General features: G+C 45.9%; 1 long non-coding RNA gene across 1 annotated transcript; it reads left to right on the top strand.

Moving 5' to 3' along the window:
* Positions 1–3,372: 3,372 nt before the first annotated feature.
* Positions 3,373–12,760, top strand: LOC131895949 (uncharacterized). Its single transcript, XR_009375332.1, has 2 exons — positions 3,373–3,786; positions 12,405–12,760. It is a non-coding gene; the product is annotated as an uncharacterized LOC131895949 (long non-coding RNA).
* Positions 12,761–13,122: the final 362 nt, after the last annotated feature.

Below are 13,122 nucleotides of genomic sequence, written 5' to 3' on the forward strand. Positions count from 1 at the left end.
CCCCCTGGCTTCTCCACTGAGGATGGGCTTCGGCAGAGTTGAGGGGTCCCAGTGGCGTCTACCACAATAATATGCAAGCCCAGGGTGTCTGACATGGCCACTCGGGTTGTTCTTCTGCTGATCTTGAAGCAGATCATCTGTCTTTGTTCTCCATTCCTTAAACTCTTCTTCACACACTCTTCTATTACCTTGACTCCCGCCTCTGGCTCACAGCTATCCCCATCCATGTGAGAATGGACTTGCTTCCTTTTGACCTTCTCTGTCAGTCACTTGTCATTGCTGTGACCAAACACCTGAGGGAGTTGACTTAAGGAGGAAAGACTGACTTTGCCTCATGTTTTCAGAGTTTCGATGTTGGTCATTTGCGTCTGTTGTTCCTGAACCATGAAGTAGAGCGCCACAGAGGGGAAGGTGAGTGAAGTTTAGCTGCACACCACTGGGAAAGAATAAGAGAGGAAGAGGGGAGAAAGGAAAGGGGGAAACAGAGAAAGAGATCAGAGCATGCCTCTAGCAACCCACTTCTTCTGAGGGGACCCCTATCCAGATTCCATCACATCCCTGTTGTCCAACAAATTATAAACCCATCAATGGCCTGATCCAATGATGAGGTCAGAAGCCCATCAGCTGGGGGGCAGTCTAGATCTAAATCATAGCTCAACCTTGGGGTCCCTTTCCTGCCACACCCCACAACTCAGCATTGGGTTGATTTTGTGACTGTTGACCCAGAAAGAGATCTGCTCAGACTCAGAGCTTTCCCTGTAGTGGTTGATGAGACCGATATCCACAAGGAAGAAATTCAACAAGAGTCAAACTAAAGAATTATGCTCATAAGGCAGGAGGGTCTTTCTGCCATGTCTCTGAACAGGAAAATCAATTCAACAAATATTTATTGGCACTTACTCTGTTTGAGGCATGGTCTGTATATTAAAAAGAAAGATGGCATGGCCTTGAGGCAGTGGAAAAAAATAAAAAAACGATTCAACCAATTTGTAAACGTCTAGGCAAGTGCAGGGAACCAGGTAGGCTTCATAAAGCCCCTGTCCGATCGGACCAACATCTCTCTATTTATTTCTCACGGAGACTCAGAACAGCTAGAAGGATACGTCATCCTTCTGGACAGCTGTTTGGGTATGGCTTCTCTTCCAGAAGTCAAACAATGAGTGTCAAGAAGGGACATTGCACCTAAGGCATTGAGTTAGAGAGAGCAAGCCACCGGGAGAAAAGGTGCCCTAAAGCTGGGGTGAAACCACGCCTCTAGGGTCAAAGCCCCAAGGCCAAGCTTAAGAAAGCCTGCTCTGCTCTGTCCCCTTGACTTGTGATAAGGAATTGGACTCTACACAAAACCCACCTTCTCTCTCTCTCTCTCTCTCTCTCTCTCTCTCTCTCTCTCTCACACACACACACACACACACACACACACACACACACACACACCCTGCTTATGTCCACACCTTTTGGATATGTGAAACTGGGAAAGTCATATAAGACTGAGTCCTGCATTTGCCAGATAGAAACTAAAGACAGGAAAGAAAGAAAGAAAGAAAGAAAGAAAGAAAGAAAGAAAGAAAGAAAGAAAGAAAGAAAGAAAGAAAGAAAAAGAGATCGGTGAGGCCTCCTGGAGCACACCCCTTGAGGGCCAGGCCTCAAACTACGTTCCTGCTGGAATATCACAGAGTCACGGAACACTGTGAGAGCCTAAATCCCTGTGACATTTCCCAGCAAAGGGCACCTGGCACCAGCTGCTTGCAATGACTTTTGTCACTGTCAGTGAGTGACAACCTGCCAGCCAATCTTCAGGCAGCTGTGCCTCCCAGAACCATCCCGCTGAATGTTCAATTCTCCAATAACGTCCGTTTGTGGTGACCACTGCTTCTCAAGGTGTGAGGACAAGTGGATTTGTTACTTCGTGGGACTCTGGGGCAGGAGGAAGAGTTCCTGGAGCATAGGAAGAAGCACATTGAACATTTGAGAACCTTTGGAAATTATGGAAAGAAACACAAGCTTAGTGTATAAAACCCAAACCACACAGAAACAGGAGCAGTAAAAGCTGTAGGCCTTCTTCACTCCTTTCCCCAAGGCATCCGCCATTACAGGCTTCCAAGCTTTTTACAGTTCATTCATGTTAATCGGGGTGGTGGGTTAGTCCAATGTGGACCTTTGAAAGACTCTCTCTGGCTTTAGGAGGGAACATGAACTGTGGGAGACATTAGTGAAAACAGGAAGTGCCCTGGCCAAGGCGAAAAGAAAGGGCAGCTAAGGCAATGTTGTGGCAATGGGAATGTAGCCCCACTAGGCAGATTTGGTGTATTTTGGGGCAGTAGGACCAGTAAATAATTGACGAGTGATTCACTGGACCAACGTGTGAGGCCACCTTCTGAGTTGTGGACTCCTCTTTTGTCCACAGGGTCCCTGGCAATGATTAGAAAACCAGAAACCTTTAAAAATAGAGTCAGCTTCCCCTCACCTGCTCTCTAAACACGTCCCTGGCTGGCAGAGCAGGACAGCCCTGGGCGTGGCCCCCAGACACACTGAAATCCCTATTTTTAAACCCTGAGCACTTACTAGAAAGTGTCCCTCAAGCTTACACAGATATTTATTTCTTGATGGGTTCCAATCTGTGAGTGGAATTCGAAGTGGTTCCGTATTTGGGGAAAGAACCAACTCCCACCACCTTTTCAATTGCCCCAGATTTATCCCTGGGGTGCAAGCCTATTTGCAGATTTCTGTTCGCTTACCACTGGTGTTTAAATTGCAGAGCCATCCTATACATAGCCAGGGAAGCGGCTGGCTGAAAATAGCTACTTTCAGAAACAGAGCAATTTGAAATAAGCAAAAATAGCCCTCTGTGGTGACTCGAGTGTCTCATTTTCCATATTGATTTCCGCCTCCCCTTGAGTGTGGTTTTCTGGAACTGAGTGTGTGGGCAGGTGACGCCACACCCTTGTGTATTTCCTGATGGACAACATACAGTGTTCCTCTGGTCACGTGTGTCTAGAAAGCTGAAATAAATCCACGAAATAGGTGGGTTTTTGGATGTGGCCATTAAGCTTGTGGGTTCAGTGTGAGTATCCTTAATCTGAAAAGCTTGGAACCAGAATTCTTCAGATTTCTGATTTTTCCACAGATATTAGAATCTTTGCTTATACATGATGAGATGACTTGAGGATCGGAGCCCACATCTAAACAAGAGATTTGTGTTTCATATACACATTATGAACACAATCTGAAAGTAACTTTATGTAGTATTTTTAATGAGTCCGTGTTGTTGGTGTCAGCCTGGCACATGAGAGCAGGCATGGAATTTTCCACTTGTGGTGTCATAGAGGATCTCAAAAAGGTTCAGAACTGGATTACTTGGGAGTTTGGCTTTAGAGATGGTCCATCTATATTAGCCACATGAGAGCTTGAGGGTGTCATAAGGTGTTTCGGGCTAAGCTCCTGCCCCTGTATGAAATGTCTCTCTCACCACCTTTTGCTTTGGTGACACTGCTCAAATGGCCTTCAGAAATTAGTGTCAAGACTTCAGAACAGTGGTTTTCAACCAGGCCACACCTCAGCCCTGGGCACGTGTAATAAGGAAGAGGTGCATGTGCCCCGGCAAGCCCTGTGACTTTAGAGTCACATACACTTGAACACTGTGGGACATGGGTGTGTCAGAACACTCAAAGTGCACGTGTTCGGAACCCCCAGCACCACCAGACTAGAAAGCCCAGCAAGACCCCAGAGAAGACTCCTCTATCCCTTGTCGTTCACTGGGAGATGTTTGCTTGCCATGGGCTGGGGAAGGTATGTTTTAAAAGCCGTGCCAATAACAGAGAAGATGGTCAAATCTCAAGTAGTTATGCTGAGTCAAGGTAAACCCAAACCAAGTGCATATCATATCACCCCATTATAAAAGTTCTGGGGTCCGCAGCCTAACGAGTCATGTCAAATATCTGAGGAGTGTTTGCAGGGCGCTGAGAAGGAGGTGGGAGGGATGGCCTACAGGAGGCATGAGGGATCTTTTGTGGGTGATGGGTCTGTTCATTATTGTAACTGTGACGATGCTTCACAGATGTGTTCCTATGCAAAGACTCATTCAGTTGAACTCATCAGTGTGTGCAGTACACTGTCGGCCAGGCCAGTTATGTCAAAAGAACCCTGAGCACTCCAGCAGTGCTTCAAAAGAATTGGGCGGGGAGTATTGTCCCTAAGCCACAGCACAAGCGTCAGACAGAAGTTACAGTTCATCTTCACACTGTGCCAGCCAGGCTAGACCAGCACGTGCGCTAACTCATTCAATCCTCATAAAACCTTGGGGAGGAGGGGTGTAGACAGGGTGAGAAGCTTGCTCATGGTCCCTCAAAATGACTCCTCGGCCCAAGCTCTTAAATCCAGAGAGGCATTAGATCTGGCTCTGCCACTAAACGGCCATGTCATTGAATTGGGTGGGTCTCTGGGCAAATATCCTTTTAGTGACTGGACACCTCCAAGCAATATCCCATAAGACTTTTCTTTTCAGGGTCACCAAATCGTTCCCCCAAATTAGTCAAAGCTTATATAGGTCTTAAAGTATAAGCTGCCTGGTGTTGCTTAATTATAAAGTAGCGATTCGAATTTCATAGTCCCTGGAAACAGTAGTGATTCCTAGGAGGCACACTGTTACAAGGTACTGGGTCACTTGTACCCAGGCAGCCTCACTGCTCTCAGTGAGGCCTGGGGCCACCTCTCTGGGGCAGCCAAGGTCACAGGCTGTCCACATGGTCAGTGCAGTCCTAAACCCACAGGCAGAGCCCACTCCTGCCCCTCCAGAGAATGCCAGAACGTCAGAGCCCTTCACCAGACCCACATGTTCTTCTTGGGGAGGTGTGGATGCTTCCCTTCCTCTTAATGGACCAAAAGCTTGTGCTTCCGACATCCTACAAGTCTCTAAGTCTCCCCCAATCCCTTTTTTTCCCAAGTCAGAAGGAAAAGAGCTTGCTGTGAATGTCCCCTCTGAAACTAAAAATATATCCCTTAGACAGAGGTTCTCAACCTGTGGGTTATGACCCCCACAGGGGTCACATATCAGATATCCTGTATATCAGATATTTATATTATGGTTCAAATCTTCCATCACTCAGAGCCTGGCACATCATTCACAAGGATAGCCACACTCCATCAATGTCATTGCAGGTAGCTGTTTACAAAGAGCCTTAGAGGTGTTCTCTTCGTACCATTTTATAGAAGAAGCTTCAACATTTAGGGAAGGCAAGTAGCCTGTTCAGAGCATGTGCAGCAGAGGCTGAGTAACAAAGGTCCCTCCTGCTCTAGCCCTTTGTCATCATTTGATGAGAAGTCTGGAACATCCTTCACAAAAGACCCCCAAGTCATTTCTAAGTCTTGCATTGTCAGGGGTGGGGGGTCATGGTAGAGGAAGAAGGCCATGGGTAGAGGGAACCTCTCTGCTAGCCTGCCCTGTTGACAAGAACAAAGAAATGCAGGCCAGTAGGAGCAGCCAGCAACTACTCTGTCCCCTGCTGGTAAGTTCACCAACTCCTAAATCTTGAGCCAGAAGCCCACTGACTCCTGCAGAAGAGGTTGTTAATACACTTCCTAAAGTACCTGCTGGGGGAGGACATGCAGAGTTCTGGTCAGAACTCCACAGATCTTAGGCTGCATGAAAAGCACACACCCCCACCCCACCCCCACCCCACCCCCCACCCCCGCAACACCTCATCACAGCGGTGTTGAAGGACACTGTATTGATTTAGAGGGCTGCTGTGGAGACAAGACCAACACACACACACACACACACACACACACACACACACACACACACACACACACACACCAGGACAGCAATGCCAAGACTAACTTCTGATTCCTTATTTACTGCTGCAGAATCCCGAACTTTATCTAGCAATCCTGTGGTCTGGTGGTGGGGCCGTTTTTCAGGGACAGAATATTGAACTGACTGTCTTCGGAATCGAAAGGAGAGGACACTGCCTAGAGTTTGTTCATTCTCAGTGCTCTAACATTCCATGCTAGCTCTTGGTGCAAGTAGTGGAAACCCATTTGGGTTAATTTCAAAAATCCCTAAGTAAAGAGAGAGCGAGGGTCGTCTGAGGGCTATGGGCTTGCACACTCATTGCTACGGCATGAGTGTCCAAAGAGCTCATGTCGAAATCCAATGCCCATTGGTCAATATTAAGAGATGACAGTAGGTGAGATCTTGAAGAGGTACTTGGCTCATTCATGGACCAGTGAGTTAATGGGTTATCTCCAGAATGAGTCTTTTGACTTACATGCCTTGCATCACCTGAGACCTTGCAGAGTCCCCATCAGTAAGACCTTTACAAGATACAGCTTTTCAAGGCCCTATCCTCCATAAACGTGTGTTAAGTAGACCTTTATTCTTTGTAAACTTTCCAGTCTGTAGTATTTGTTTATAGAAATAACAAAAATGACCTAAGGCACTTAGTGTATCATTTTCTCCAAGAAGATCCCCAAGTTATACAAGCTTCAGTCTCCTCAGATGGTGAATCTGTCTTGTCCTCATCCTCTCCACAGCTCAGCCCCTGCTGACACCCCACCAGCATGCTGAAGTCAGGGTCTATAGGTGATTCCATTGCCCACTGTCACCACGGGAATTACCATTCTCCATTCAGCCCTTGGTCACAACTGCTGTTGGCCAACCAATGCCTTAGCTGTCCCCATCCAGTGCCTTTGGGAGTGAAGGTAAAGGGATGAATGAGGCTAATTTTCAAAAAGGAGGCTCTAGATTGTCTTTATTACAGAAGAGAATAAGACAAACCCCCAAAGAAGATGATCAAGTCCTCAAATGACTCTTCCTCCTTGTATCCATCCTCTTCCTTTGGCCAGAGTGGCTGATGGCTTAAAGGCAGCAAGCCTAAACAGGTGGCATGTGGCTGGAGCCCAGGAAGTTGTAGGGAGATGAGGTCGGAGTGGCAAGACCAGATCTTCAGAGTCAATTGACTTTGTTAGACCATTAGTTGTGGAAGGAGATGAAATAAGTTAAAAACATAGATGAGGGGAACACTGACAAGAGGAAGGTTCAGTGGGTAAAGATGCTTGCTGCCAAGCGTGATGGCCTGAGTTCAAACCCTGGCACCCACATGGTGGAAGAAGAGAACCAGTTCCCACAAGCTGTCCTCTGACCACCTCTGCCCCACATACCAAGGCATACATGTGCCCCCCCACACACACTCACATGCAAAATAAATAAATAAAGAGTAATGGAAAATAAAAGAATATTTGATTTGGAGGCAGGCTGTTTTCACTGTTAGAGAGGTATGTTAGGTACTTTCCTTGTTGCTATAACAAAATGCCTGGCAATGTAAGAAAGAAAAGGTTTGCTTTGGTCAGTCAGAAGATGTAATCCCTTATGGCAGAAAAAGCATGGTTGTGGGACTACGAGGCAGCTGGTTGTTGGTGTCCTGTGTTGTGCAGGAAGATCGAAGAAAGAAGGGCACTCCACGATGTCATTCAGGTTCTGTGGCAACAGGGAGGAACTGAACCCCAAACAGCCGTGCAGAAGGGTATTTATTGATTGTTACATAAAGGTTGTTTTTTGGATAAAGCAAGTTCCTCATACCAAAGCCCTTCGATTTATGTGTTTTCTGAAGGAAATCATTGCACCCCGCAACTTTAGTCCTTACTGTGCGCTGTTTGCTGTACCCAATAAAGCAAGATGCTTCAGGTGTGCCAGGATAGTCTTGTGACCAAAGTCATGAAATCGATGGAAAACCCCTTCAGAAAAACAACTCTATAAGGCATAGAAAACAATCACTGTTCTCTACAATGACTTCTTCAAGGTCTAAAAACCTCCCATAAGCAACTATTACATTCTAATGTTACCCTGGATGCAGTGAAAAACAACTATTTCATCCTAATGTTTACCCCAGATATGATGACTCTACTAGATTCCCACAACAGGTGGTCACACCGCGTCTGTAGTAAGGAAACACCAAGAATTAACTGAATGCTGAGTCTCGGCTTTCTCTTTTTTCACCTTTTTATTCAGTCCAGGGTCCCAACCCATAAACCAATGTTGCCCACATCCAGGGTGCACCTTCCCTCCTGAGTTACATCTCTCCAGAAATGCATTCAGAGATGTGCCCAGAGTTGTGTCTCCTAGGTGATTCCAAATCCAGTCAAATTGGAAATGAAGATTGTCGACTACAAACGGGGTAGATAAAACCCAGAAGTGACGTAGTACAATCAGAAATGTGGCCGTGAACTTGTGATCAAATAGATGGCTGAAGATAGATAAGCATGTGTGCTTGCTCACATGCACACACACAAATATACAGTAAATCGCATACATGAACATCCTTGCACGCACACTTGTGATTCCTAACTCCATCAGCTGAAGGGGCTTAGCCAGGAATGGCGGCACAGAGGCTGGTTCCCAGGTACCTCCCTCCACTAAAGGAACCAGGGCTTTGTTAGAAACGGCTGATTCCCAAGCAGAGCAAAGACAAAGAAAGTGCGGAACACCTCATTCCAGAAAACTCTTCAATGATCTTTCTGTCAGAGGGGACAAAGACCTGTTAAAAAGATACATGAGGCAGCCTAAAGGGCCTCATAGCCAAATTCAGGACAACTGGGTGCCAAGATAAACAGTGATGTTAACAGATTGTGACCTATCGTGTGTACTATGTGAGTTGACAGGGAGGGAGGCAGTGGGTAGGTGAGTAAATCAGAAGAGCCAGCTCCTGTTAAATAAATATATGTAGAAGGGATGGGAAATCAGCGGTTGGCACTTAGAAACCATTGCAGGGGTTGTGGATAAAGGAAAAGAGGAACCATCAGCAAGCTTTGAATCAGGTCTGTGGACTGAACAATCATTCTATCAATGTCATTGCCCAAGGCATAAGATTTGTGATTGTATGTGTATGTGTGGGGTGGGGGTGGGGTGTCCTTGACATAGGGAAGTGCACACTGAAGACTTTAAGGATGAGGGCATCATGGCTGCAACTCACTCTCAAGTAGCTCCAGAGAAGAATAACGAGAATGGATAGATGTTCAAATGCAGAGAGAGGGTGAGGAGACTAAATGCTGACCTTCGGGGAACGAGGGTAAAGAGATAATGGAGTTCTCACAACATTCCTGTGAGTGTGAAAGTATTTCAAAATAAATAATTAAAATGGGTTATCAAACCACCATGAGCTGCAATGATGATCTGAGCCCTGCAGGCTTCACACAAGGAGGGAGTCTTCCTGAAAAGTCCCTTCCATTACCCATTATCAGTGAGCCAAGTGCTGCATCCCACCTCCCTCTGCTGACCACTGCAAAATGCCAAGGCAAAATCAAATAAACTTAAAAATCTCTCACAAGAGCCAACGAGAAGTTGGCACTGCTTTGGTAGAACACCAGGAAATGACACTTGCTTGCAATCTCAAAAGCCAACAACGGAGGCATGCCGGAAACAGAAAGCACTGAAATGTTTCCATCAAGTGCCTCTGGCAAACAGTTGGTACTGTTTGGTCACTGCTAAGGCAGATCCATGCCCATTCGTTTCCATAATTTGTTAACAATAAACATTGGTGCTGGAGGAAAGCCGCTCGGTGAAAATCAGGCACTGATTTCTAGGTGTGTGGTACTGGACATGCTACTCGACTCCTCTGAACTCCGGTATCTACATGTGTTGGAGATGAATAATGCCAGCTGCTCCCTGTGGGTGTGTGAGGCTTGGTGGTACCTAGCACAAGCACCCAACGATTGGTGCCATTCTGACTTGTTTCCTCACTGTCCACACAGCACCTGGCAACTCTCAAGTCCCACCCACAGCTCTGGGCTACAGACAATGAAGCCTTTCCAGTTTTATCTGGACTTCTTCAAACTCAGGATTCCTGTGGTCTATGGGTCTTTCCTTTGCCCCAATGACATTTTTCCTTCGTCTGTCTTTATTCAAGCAGGCATCCCTTAATACCATGGCACGATGTCCAACAACATGTTCAAATTTGTTCTTCTCCTGGAAGACAGGTCCCTTTACTTCTAGGGGCTTACAAGCCAAGGAATCCGAGGGGAGAGGCATTCGTCGGTCTTAGCCTGTCTGCAAAGATGAGCGATACAGTAAGAAATTGGACTGAGATGGATTTTTGAAGGACTGAACTTAATAACGAAAAGCCAAATAAATCTCTTGAAGTGTGTACACGAGGCACAGGGCACGCTTTGGGGTCTGGTCTCTGGGAAACTGGTTTATCCAGAGAAGAATGTGTCATCTTTAGAAGGCAACCTGATGTCAGCGCTACCAATTGTTCTCATGCTCACCGTCATCATTTTTCAATCCAGTGGGCTATGTCACCATAGGCCACTGTTTTGAAGCAAGCCCTGTAATCACCCAGAGCTAATTCTTCACTCCTCTGTCCGTTGGCACAGGAGAAGGGGTGGAGGATGATTGTTGAGGCTCTGGGCTCTCACAAAAATCCCTTCAAACTCAGAGAAGAAAGCCAGGGAAGAAAGAATAAGAGACAGGTGGCCTAGAGGTATCTCATTCCAAGCAGCTTTCTACCCTGAAACCAGTGTCAGCTTATTCTAAATAAACTCCTTAAAGCTGGGCACACTGACACATGCCTGCAATCCAAGCATTATGGAGGCGGGGCAGGGCATTTTCAAGCTCCAGGTCAGCCTGAGCTACAAAGTAAGTTTCAGACCAGCCCAGGCTGTATAATGAGATCTTGTCCCAGTTCCCTCATCCTAAGGGTGTTCCTCCACCCTCAAAGACAGGATTATGAAATAACACTTAGCATTTTGGCGGGGGAATGCTCCTTCTACTTTTATCTTATTGCCAAAAATAGAAATTGTAATAAATACACAGAAACAGAGCAACTAGGCAGAAGTAAGAGGAAGTGTAGCTGGAGAATTTCTCTCCAGCTCCCGCCAAGCCCCGGCAGTCCTGCAGCCCACTTATAAAATAAACACACAGACTCTTATATTATTTAAACTGTTTGACCTAATGGCTTAGGCTTCTAGCTATCTAGTTCTTACATCTTAAATTAACCCATTTCTATAAATCTATACCTTGCCACGTGGCTCGTGGCTTACCAGTATCTTACATGTTGGTACTCATGGCAGTGACTCCTGACTCAGCCTTCCAGTTCCCAGAATTCTCTTCTCTGCTTGTCCTGCTTACACTTCCTGCCTGGCTACTGGCCAATCAGTGTTTTATTTATACAGAGTGATATCCACAGCAAGGAAGAACAGAAATTACCTACACCCTGAGCGATACATACACTTTTTCTTTTTTCCAAAACTGAAGTGGTCCACTGTGTGGACTTTCCAATCCACACTTTTCTCTTAGCGGAGGCTGTAAAGCATGACCGACACCTTCAGGATCCTTCCAGCTGTCCTTCAGGATGGGTATAGCATTTTCTCTGGGATGTCTACTCAACTAGACCTCCAGGAGCCAATATTCAGGTTGTTCCACACGTGCCTTATGGCTCAGTAATCACACATAGCCACGATTCTTTCCTTAGGACAAGTTCCCATGTGTAAACCTAATACAGGGAGAAGATACATATCTTTTTCAACTTTTGACAAAAGATTGCCAATTTTCTTGCCGAAGGAATACATCAATGCAATGTCACCCTTAGGTCCAGTGGATCACCCTGCCACCCATGCCACTCATTATCTTCTTTACCCCTCGGTGGGATGAATGGCATGGGATTTGTTTCTGAAATCAGAAAGTGGAGTTAGGAGATTGTGAGAGAAGCAGAAACGGGGATGAAGAACTGTAGTTTTGAGAGTCTCATTCCCACCTGCCTGGAAGTTTTAAGAGAACACAGGTTGTAAATGCAATTCTTCCTCCCAACCTGAAGACGTCAAAAATCAGGACTTAGAAAAGAAATACTTTTTCAACTTTTTTTTTTGCATGTGTATGTGTGGCATGAGTGCATGTGTGTGTATTGCATTTGCATGTGCATGGAGTCCTCTGTGTGTGTGCGTGTGTGTGCACGCACATGCATACTCATATGGAGGCTCAATGCTGACATCGGGCCTATTCCCTCTACTATATTTATTGAAGCAGGGCCTCTTGCTGAGCCCAGAGGTCACCACTTTCAACCAGTACCGTTTACCAAATTGCTTGTGGGGAGGTCCCCTAGCTCTGCCTCCTGGGTGCTAGGTCTATAGGTGACCATCACACCTACCCAGCCTTTGCATCGGTTCTGGGGCTGTAACCTCTGGTCCTCACACTTGCTCAAGCGAGCACTTTATCCGCTAAGTTGTCCTCAAAGTCCCTCCCCAATTGTTTTAGACTGAGATTTTACAGGTTCCATGAGGAAAATGTAGTAAGTTATAAAACGTAATAAAGAAAAAGAATCCTCCAAGTTCACAGAGCCCCAAAAATGACTTCTGGGAAGGAGTGGGTGGAGTTCTCAATCGCCTCTTTTTTCTCTTGGACGTTCTGTTTCTGTCAGTGAGAAGATGTGGCTACCCTGGACTCTGCAGCCTGATTTTCACGTCTCTTCTTAGACAGCGAACTTCCCTATCCTTTGCTCATTGAGGACACTGCCTTGCTAGCCCATCATGACTGCAGGATGGCATGAACCACACACACCATGTCAAGCCAAGGAGTTCCTTCTCAGCTTGGCTTCCAAGACTCTTGCTGTTGGCTCTATCCCTGGACTTCCAAACACCATGCCTGAAGCAATCTATAAGCCATTAGCCAAGGCTGCATTAAATCTCGACGGGTTCATCCCTAAGTCCTTAGCTTTTATCCTGGGTCGATATAATAAACGACTGTCTGAGGGATGTTTCTGCATCTTCTGCAAAAGTCTTTGAAGAGAGTGTCTATTATGTGCCTCTCTGTCCCATCTACTGCAATTCTTATGATAAATCTGTGCTCACATGGAGTGTCAGGGAAAAGTTTGGCTCCCCTGACAAATGGCTATACTTTCTTTTATCCAATAACTCATCATATTTCCCCCTTCGCTTTAGCTCAATTTAATGTGCAATTGCAGTGAGTATCTTCTGTTAGGTTTCTGGTTTAATCATTTCCTCCCTTCATCCGTGTGACTTTGGATATTTTATCTTTAATCTTGCTGTCGCAGGGTCTATCTTTTTAATTATAAATCATCTCAAAGTTGTTTGGAAGTTCCTAGGAATCCAAATCATAAATAAACAAACAACTGTCTT

The sequence above is a fragment of the Peromyscus eremicus genome, chromosome 1 (genome assembly GCF_949786415.1).
Source record: "Peromyscus eremicus chromosome 1, PerEre_H2_v1, whole genome shotgun sequence".
Taxonomy (NCBI): Eukaryota; Metazoa; Chordata; class Mammalia; order Rodentia; family Cricetidae; genus Peromyscus; species Peromyscus eremicus.